This window comes from Hibiscus syriacus, unplaced genomic scaffold, assembly GCF_006381635.1.
Source record: "Hibiscus syriacus cultivar Baekdansim isolate YM2019G1 unplaced genomic scaffold, ASM638163v2 tig00110450_pilon, whole genome shotgun sequence".
NCBI lineage: Eukaryota > Viridiplantae > Streptophyta > Magnoliopsida > Malvales > Malvaceae > Hibiscus > Hibiscus syriacus.
In genome coordinates, this window is record NW_024062743.1 from 8,580,644 (window position 1) to 8,590,939 (window position 10,296).

General features: G+C 40.0%; 1 long non-coding RNA gene across 1 annotated transcript; it reads left to right on the forward strand.

The window, feature by feature from the left end:
• Window positions 1–8,763: 8,763 nt before the first annotated feature.
• On the forward strand, window positions 8,764–9,703 carry LOC120126106. The gene is made up of 3 exons (XR_005516433.1): window positions 8,764–8,854; window positions 8,965–9,048; window positions 9,539–9,703. It is a non-coding gene; the product is annotated as an uncharacterized LOC120126106 (long non-coding RNA).
• The last annotated feature ends 593 nt before the right edge of the window (window positions 9,704–10,296 follow it).

Genomic DNA, 10,296 nt, shown 5'->3' on the forward strand with positions numbered 1-10,296 from the left:
TTCCAGAGCCGTTTCTAACTCAGATATGGTGGTCTCAAACACATAACCACCTGACTTGAATGTTTTGAAAAGAGGCGGGAATGTCATAGGCTTCCATTGGAGTTTGTTTCCAGTCAATCTGGCCAATCTTCTCTCCTGGTTCTTTTGGATCTCCTTTCTCTTTTCATGATAACTGGGCTGAAAACCGAGCCCAAATTGGTCTAATTTTGAGATAGGAAGGACAGGATTGATCCTTCCTTGCAAATATTTCCCAAAACCTCTCCCGGTTCTGGCGCCTCGGCCCAGGGTTTGCTTGATCTCCATCCTTGTGCATTTGGAGAGTCGGGGTCTTGGGATCCTCTTTCTTTCTGCCACAAATGTGGCATTCACAAATTCCAAGGAGCGGAACGAGCATTCTACCACTTCCTCGTCTACTTCGATGTATGGGGCCTCCGTGGTTACGTTTACCACGATATCTTCCTCAACATTGATGATTACTAAGGCCCCGTCAATAACAAATTTAACTTTTTAGTGCAACGTGGAGGGTACTGCACCTGCTTGATGAATCCCTGGCCTTCCCAAAAGACAGCTATAAGACGGCATGATATCCATCACAAGGAACTCAACATCATAGGTGGCTGGCCCGATAGTCAACGGTACCTCGATCTTACCGATTACCTCTCTTTTGGTCCCGTCGAATGCTCGAACCACGTTCTGACAAGCTCTCACATGAGAGGTATCTATTGGTAGCCTCTTCAATGTAACCAAAGGCATCACGTTCAGAGCTGAACCATTATCGATTAAGACGCTTGGTAAAGCGTGCCCCTTACAGTAGGTAGTAATGTGTAACGCCTTTGTTCGGCCTCTTCCTCCGGATGGAATCTCATCATCTGAAAACGAGATGAGATTATCAGCTTGAATATTGTTCACCAGTCGATCCATCTTGCTGACTGGTATGTCTTGTGGCACGAACGTTTGATTAAGGACATTCAACAGCGCTTCTCGGTGTGCTTCCGAGCTTAAAAATAGTGCTAGCATTGAAGTACGTGTAGGTAAGTTGTGGAGCTATTCTACAATGTTGTACTCGCTGTGCTTCAAGATCTTGAGGAACTCTTTAGCTTCTTCCTCCTTTATAGGTTCATTGACAACTAGCACATCTTCTTTGAACGGCGTGGTCTTTGCCCCACTTTGCTATTACATCCTCCGGAAGTACTCACCTGACATTCGTACTTCCATGGCACTTGCCGATTGTCCTTATATTGAAAAGGCCGAGGTGCTGAGATTGCCACCTTGGCTGGTGTTGTTACTGTCATGCTTTCCTTAGGGGTAATTATCAAAGGACTACCCCTACCAAATCTTATGTCTGATGATTCTCCATTGGCACAAACATCTGCTTCCAAGGACTCTTGAATTTCTTCGTAAAACTCCAGCTCCTTCCGATCCATCATGAGCTAGACTAACAATCTGAACTCTAGGCAATCTTGCATTTTATGCCCTTCTTTGTTGTGGTAACAACAATGGTTACCATCTTCATTTTCTGTCGTATTTGGATATGGTGCAAGAAATCCTGCCTTTACCATTTGGCTCCATACCCAAGCCAAAGGAGATTTAATTTCCGAAACACTCGATTTAATTCTCCTGCCCCCTTCAGTAGTAATGGCATTGATTCCTGTCTCCTGATGATTGGGCAAGGGATTCTGGGCGACGTTTGGTGCTCCAGAGTTGAAAGTGATCCAATTCTTGTTCCGCATTCGTTGCACAAGTCTCTTGAATGCAAGACAACTTTCAATCGAATGCCCCTGCACACCGCCATAGTATTCGCAGTGAGCGCTCTCGTCATACCATTTCGGGTAAGGGGGATTTATTGGATTCATAGGATAAGGCGACACTGCATGAGTGTCGAAGAGCTGTTGGTATAATTTTTTATATGTCATGGGAATGGGTTCGAACTGATCCCTTTCCCTTTCCCTTCTTGGTTCTCTCTGGTTCTGTCTAGAAGTACCGGATGGCACAGTTACCGTGGAATTTGAGCTTGAGATCGTAACCCCCTTGCTGACGTTGTAGGTATTTACATTGTTGATCTCTCGCTCTTTGTTTTTCACGGGAGGTTTTTTACTGGAGTCTCCTCCCTCAATTTTTCCTTGTTTAATGGCCAACTCGATCATTTCACCGGCCATGACTAAATCTGAGAAACTTCCCGACGTGATTGCTACCAAGTGCCCGAAGTAAGGTGCCTTCAAGGTCTGTACAAACAGCTTTCTAGTTTCCTTTTCATCCAAGGGTGGATGAACTTGCACAGATAAATCCCTCCATCTCTGTGCGTACGATCGGAAACTCTCATTGTGTTTCTTCTCTAGGCTTTGTAACATGACCCGGTCTGGTCTCATATCGTTGATATGCTTATACTGCTCCAAGAAAGACTTGGCTAAGTCTTTCCACGTCTTGATATGAGTCCGGCTAAGCTAGTTGTACCACCGAGTAGCTGAACCGGACAGGCTCTCCTGAAAGCAATGGATCAGGAGTTGGTCATTTCCCTCGTACCCTGTCATCTTCCGACAGAACATAGTGATATGGGCCGAAGGGCAGCTGTTCCCGTCGAACTTCTCAAACTCAGGAACCTTAAATTTTGGTGGAAGCACCAAATCGGGAACCAAGCTTAGTTCTATTGCATCAACACCATAATAATCATGGTCTCCCTGGACCATCTTCATTTGGTCTTCTAACATCCTGATCTTTTCTTCCATCTTCTTCGCCTTATCCTCCTTGTCAAAATCCGGGATAGGGCAGTCGTCCAGATGACTGTCAGGCTTTTCCGCAGAAGTCTGTAAATTTACCGCTGATACAGCTTTCCCTCTAGCGGCAGATGAGTCACCTTGCAGTCCGGGTAAGGTCCCGGATGAGGCAACCACTTGTGGGGTCGGTGGTATGGTTATCCCCTCAGATGCAGCTTCTCCGGATGCACTTGTCTGTTGTTGTAAACCAGATAACTTAGCCACGATCTGGTCGACTAGGGACTCCGTGCTTTTCTTTATGGACTCCATGGTACGTTGACTGTTCTGAGCCATCTTGTCCTCCAATTCCTTTTGAAGTCATGACATGTTCTCCTTGAGTTTTTCCATTCTGACATCCATTTGTTTTTTCTTTGCACGAGTATTGTGAGGGTGATGCGTATCTATTGCTTGCGGTGGTAAGCTTGGTGTCTGAGACATGTTCTGTTAGTTAATACGAATGTAAAAACATGGAAAATAAAATAAATAAAAACTTGAAATATAAAAATGCAAAATATGCAATGTATGATGTATGTAATTTGGAGGCATTGATCCAGAAAAAGTGTTCATTATTATAAATAATCCTTATTCAGACAAAAATGTTTTATCTTTTTAGAGACATAAAAACAAATTAAAGGTACATTCGGACTAAATCCTCTAGACCCCGAACAGCTTCCAGTAGGTTGACAAGTCTTCTGCCTTCATCTGTCACCGGTTGAAGACCTTGTCGAACCACTCCAGCTTCCCTTGCTAGGCCGTGAAGATGACGGGCTGCTTTTTGCACTTGATCCAGGAAATCTCGGATGGTTGCATCTCGTGCCCTCACCCTTCATTGTGCTTGTTCCCAACGAAAACGCCATTGTAATCCTCCGTCGAAGGGCACTATCTGAAGCTCGTTTGCTTGCCTGTTGAACCCATCTACAATAGCTTCCAACTCAGCTATTGTCTTTCCATTTTTCTCATGTTGTTTTTATAAGTCAGCTACTCGAACCCTCAAGCGCTGGTTCTGATATTGACTATCTGCCAAGCGTCTTTGGGCAGTCTTCATTTGTTCTTTCCAAGCTCTCTCATCAGGCCCCTCGAACTTCCTTTTCAGGCTATGAGCTTCGTCTTTCCATTATTCAGAGGTTACCTTCAACTTGGAGTTATCCTTGACCTTATCTTGATACCCCTTTCTCAAGTCTTCGAGCTCAAAACGGACTCTTTTTTGCTCTCTTTCCAGTTTATCTACCCGATCTTTCTGAGAGTCAACATCAAGCTTCCACTGATAACGTTCAGCTTCAAGTTCCCTTATCCTCTGCTTTAGCTCATTATTCACAGCTTCAAACTCGGTCTTGGCTATCTCGAGTTTAGAAGGGACATGCCTGAGATGTTCCTCCATGGTACGGGTGTCTTCATAGTCTGGCACCGGAATATTGTCATTTTTCCTTAACCTTCGCCACTCCACATAATCAGGAGTAAGCATGCTTCTGGCAACTACAATATCCATCCGGAATACTTTCCTCCATGAATCAGCTACTTCTTTGATCATCTTCTTATAGCTGTCACCGTGATACTCAAACTCTGACCTAGCTAGTCCGTATGTTGCTAGGACAAACTGACGTGCCCCATACTGTCTAAGTGCTAACAATGGAGCATACCCAACTGCACCCCAAAGTCCAAGTAAGGTCATAGTGTCGGAGTCCCCACATCGGAAAAGAACGTCACTGAGGAATAACCAGGGGGCTCTCCAGACAATATCCCGGTCCTGAAGATGCATAAAAACCTTCATCCATTTTTCCTTTGAGGCGCCTTCATGCCATTTCCTGGTGATGAATTCACCTAGACGTGAATATGTGGTGTTGAAACGGTGGTAGGCAACCCCGTTAGTCTTCCAGAAGTGGCTGTGAATCCAGACTTGAAGGAGTTGAACACACCCAGTGAACCTTCCTCCGCCAGTTCTTCTACAATGATTGAGAGATCGGAAGGTCTCGGCTAAGATGGTCGGTGTTGGATTGACTCTTCTCGAGAGTTGTTCGAATAGCTCCACTACGGTGGCATCGATGTATCCCAAGGTCTTTGGGAATATAATTAGACCATACAGACCTAATGCAAACAGGTCTATTATCTTCCACTCATCGGGATAGTGCTTCATTAGTTGCTTGATATGAAGCCAAGCGATTCCTTCTCCACTACCCTTACATCGAGCTCGGTCAGTTACCCATTTTTCATCAACTCCGGCAACCTTAGCTAGTGCATTTTTTAAAGGTTGACTTTTAATGTGCTTAAGGTAGGCCCGCTCGAGTTTGATGTTTTCACAATGCAGCAGTGTAGTGTACTCTTCTATGGTGGGCACCATGTCTTCCCGTTTAAAGGTGAAGCAACTGTATCCCGGGTTCCAGAATTGAACCAAGATTCTGATTAGGGGCTCATCAGTCTTAACATGAAGCAAAAGTGCAACATCACCGTACCGTTGGCTGAACTTCTGTTTCACCTCATTCTTCAAACTGTCCCAGATGTCCCGAAGCTCTTGCACGTCATTCTGCTTTAGGCTGATCGAGGTGTAGCTAACCAGCTCTGACACATAGCTTCCTTGAAGACTGTCTCCCTTTTCCTTCTGAGTCTTCTCGGACCATAGTCGTACCTCGGGGTTTTTAATCTCTTGTATTACAACACCTTTATCCATTAATTCAGAATATTTTGTGCGTAATGAACGTCTTTTTAGGGATCAATGGCCTCTTGTTATGATGCAAATGCTAAAGAACAAACACAAAGGCAAAAAGTTAGTAAAAGTAGAAATAAATAAATAAATGAAAAAAGAAAAAAAATGGCAATGGAAAAAACATAGGGACAAAAACATGATTAGGTAAACAATGTCCTAGGTTTTGGAATGTGGTTTTGGGGTAGGCTCTATTTCTTCAAAAGTCTCTCGGTTTAGGTTCTAAAAACGGTACTTGAGTCCTCATTGCTGGTGCCCCCTTGGGCTTACCAGACTCTTAGTCCAAAACCCATCACAGGCTTGTGTGGACTAAGTTAAACTCGAGGGGACACATTCCCTTATGTCTATGCGGAGAATAAATTCACACGAAGACATAAGGTATATGAATCCCGAAGGCTACTTGCTAGGCATATGCGGTGAATAAATTCACACGAATGCGTCACTTTCACCCCCACTTAAAGGGTTCGGAGCTCGGGTATAGAGCCTTTGGATGAAAAAGTTTGGAAAGCTGAAATCATTAGAAAACAGTCAATCCAACTATTTACTCGAAAAAATATAACCAAAAGTAAGTAATAAGGATCGAAATGTTACCTTAAAGTTCAAACTTGCCCTTTTCATTAAAAAGACAACTGGAAATTACCTTAGCCTGACTCACTTACCTGTGTCCCCAGCGGAGTCGCCAAGCTGTCGCAACCGTCCTTCGGTTGGTCCCCGAACTTGGGCTTCGACTTGAAAAATATGGATTGGAGTCGCCACCGATCATTTATTTTAAGAATAAAACGGGTTGATCGGATACCTTATTTTTACCTGATCTGCGTCTTACCAAAGATGTGTCGGATTCGGGAGTCGGTTACAGTCAAGGAAGGGTTAGCACCCTTGAACTGCCCTTTCGGTACTATGTAATTTCCAGTTGTCCTTGTTAAGAAAATCATAAGTTTAAATTGAAAGGTAAAATAACGATCCGAAACTTACCTCTGATTGATTGAAATACCCTTAAAAGATAAAAATGTTAGAAGGAAAAAAGTGAAAACGAATATAATAAAGAAAATAAAAAAACAAATAAAATAAAGCAAAATAAAAGGAATAGATAAGATATATGCATAAAATGTTAAAAAGTATATAGAATATATAGTAATAATAATAAAATGTATATAGTAACTATAATTATAATAAAGAAGAAAGCAAATTAAACCTACCCTATGAAATCTAGGTGGAGACAATAAAAAAGGAGGGGGGCCAGGAAGGAAAAAAAGGTGAGAGGAAAATCTTATATATTATAATAAAGTAAAAAAAAAGCAAAACTCACTACTATAATTAAGGCACCGAAAAAAAATGATTGAGTGGAGACAAAAGAGGGCCCATATGAGATATAATTCAAAGTTAGTAATATATGTATATAATATAATATTTAATGAAACAATTAAAAAGCAATAGAAAACATATACGTATACACACAAACATTAGGAAAGCAGAATAAAAATAAATAAAATGTATATAACATGATATAAAAAATAAAAATAAAAAAAAAGATTCAAATAAAATAGAAATAATATACATACAATAACGTTTAAACAAAACATTAAAACAAATAAAATAAAATAAAATAAAATAAGATAAACAAATAAAAAGAAATAATAAAAGGATTAAAATAAAATAAAAAAATATACATATATATTTTCGTATAAAAAGAATACATAAAAAATAAATAAAATGATTAAATTAAAAGGGAAACAAAATTATGGGGTGAGTTTAAAAGGAATTCGCGTTTAAAAATCGATTTGGGGTCAAAATGAATAAATTGCAACTCGGGGGACTAAAACCGAATTTTCTCTCTCCCAGTAAAGAAACACGCGGATCCTGGGAAAATATAGGTCGGGTTACGGTCCAAACGGGTCTGCTATAAAGTCCATTTTTCTCTTTTAATTTCTCATTTCTCATTTCCAAAACATGAAGGCCCCCCCTCTGTTTCGAAATTCTCTCGACTGTTCTTCAAAATGAAGAACAGCCACCGTATGAGCCCAGAAATGGCCATCGGCCGCTCCCACGCCGTCTCGCCGGCCGCCGTTCATCGATGGCGAATCATAAAAAAAAATTGGTTTTTCCGAGAGCTCTTCTCGTGTAGTTTTCAAAAATCCCACTTGTTTTTTTAAAACGTGCCTCGAGGGGTTGTAGATCTAACGAAAATGTTTCGGAAAAAAACCCCTTCGTTCATCGGCGTTTCGAGTCAACAAGGAAAAGAGAAATCATGCATGCAAAATCAGAAGTTTCAACCAGGTAAAACAAAAATGATACCTTTTTTATTTCACTTCAAAATCAGTACAAGACGATTCTGTTCACTGCTATTTTTGCGTATTTTGTTTCGGTGTTTGTGTGTACAACCGTGTGTGTAAAAATCCCCTGTGAGTGTTCTAGTTACATGTATTTATACAAGCCTACTTTAGAGTTTTAATTCGAGTAAAACTCGGTTTGGTTGTTGAAGTCCTAAACTAACACGTTGCCTTGCTTGTTATTGGCGGTTGGCTTCGTGTGCTTTCCTTGCGCCAGAGGAATCGGGAAGTTGGAGGCGTGGGGACTTCGGGGACAGTTGCAGCGTTGACCGGCCAAAGCGGCACTGGAATGGGATGAAAAGCTAGGGTTTCAAAACCCTAGCTGATTTGGTGTGGGTCGTTGGTCTACTGGGTCGAGACTGGGCTGCTGCACTGGCCCCGGGTTGCTGCAAATGGCTTGTAAATTGTCTTTTATTGGACCTGTACCCAAATAAATAAACAAACAATTATATGTATTATAATATGATAATATATATATATATATAGCGTAATATGGGTGGACGAATTTGAGTGTCTTCAAATACTAAAACTAAAATAAAACTGTGATTAGTATAAATGACTAAAAATATAATAAACTCAAATATACATAGGACTAAAAAGAGACATGCAAAAGTTTAAAGGTTAAATGCCTAAAATAACAAAAAATTATACAATAACAGTTGAGGACTGAAATTAAATACACATAAAATAAAGAGACAAAATTATAAACATACAAACATTAATTTATGGACCAAGTTAAAATGCACATAAAATATGAAGGTAAAATTAAAAGGTTCAAGAAATATGAATTAAGAGCTAGAATGCACTAAATCTAAAACAAGCATGGCTCACTAAGCAATAAACCCATTTGCTCGAAAATGAGTTACCATGGACACATATTACACGCTGCCGTTTTGTTCAACACTCATAAAGCCTCACTTAAACTACAATTTTGACCTAAACACATGAGAAATATCATTTGGTTAAAACTGAAACCTCAGCGCCGCTTAACCTCTCTCCTCTCTATCTCTCTTGCGCGAACATCAACCTCCAAAAGCTACAAAAACGCTGGTCGAGATCTCCAACTCCACTACTCCTCAACCGTGAGTCAACCCCGACTCGACGTTATATTCAACTCCTCAACTCTGGTGTGATGCTCGAAAAATTACAGTACATTTTAATCTTATTTATTTCGATTTTTTTTATTTTTAAGCCCCTATAGGTGATAACTTGAACCGGACAAACATGCAAGGACTCGAACAATTCACGGCAGTTTTACTTAACTCCGGCGATGTTGGTATCTCGGCAAAGGAACTCTAAAGTCTACTATTTGATTTTATTTAACAGCAAGCCATACCCGAAGATACCGATTATTATCTTCATATTTTGGTTTTTGCAGTGATATTTGAAAATTATTAAATCGAATGAAAAAAAAGAAACTGCAAATGATAATAAAGAAAAAGAAACCTTGCTAGAATTGGATTTGCTTTGCACTGCTTTGATCCCTTGAAAAAGATAGAGCCTTGTGTTTACGTTAATTTTTGAGTAAAAGAGGATACCCTGTTTTTACATGCATATACTTTGGTATTTCTTTTTTCTCCCTTCCTCGAATGGTTTCCTCCTCTATTTATTGCTCGAAATCTCATAAGTAAAAATAATTTCACCCTTAAATACTTTTTTTTTAATAATATGATGCCCCCACTACCTTAAATTTTCTGATGGATTAAGTTTGGGTAGGTGAAATCTGTTTTTGACTTTGGCATGTAATTGTCGGATGATTTGTGCAGCTTCAATGGTGGCATGATTGGCGACCTCATTCACATAGATGGAAGCAGTAGTGAAGCACACACATATTTCTGGTGGCTGACGGGTCGGATCTTGTAACCGGATCTAGATCTGGGTCTTGGGCTTGAACTAACATCTTGTAATTGGGTTGATATTTGTAACTGGGTCTTGGGTCTGTAAAATATAATATGTAACATTAATAATAGTAATAATAATAATAATAATAATGTATTATAATATAATAGTTATTATAATAATAATAATAATATAATTTTAATATAATATTTATAACCCGGACAAAAACGATTGTCTATACAAACAACACCAACGAGCAACAAACAAACCAATTGGAGAAGAAAAGAAATGAGATATTACCTTCGTCAAAGCCCAAACGTCGTCGGAAAAGTTGTTTTACCGAAGGTAAAATCTTAGATATAGGCCGTTTTGAAGTTTGTTAGGAAAAAAATGAGGGTGGTTTCTGGTTTAGGGTGTTTCAATCTACATTTTGAGTTATTTTGATTTTTTTCAACCGTGAATAATGTCTGGAATAGTGACTACTAGCGTGAATAGTAACCAGTGGTGGCCGAAATAGTGAACGGCCGGTGATCAGAGCTCCCTCCGATGAGAGAATTTAGAGAGAAGTGAGAGCTTCTCTCTCTTGAGAAAATGAGAAAATTGGTCATTTTGAACCAAATTTGGACTATTTATACACTTATCAAAACTACGTCATTTTGGAGAGGGGGTGTGTGTAATTTCAAGA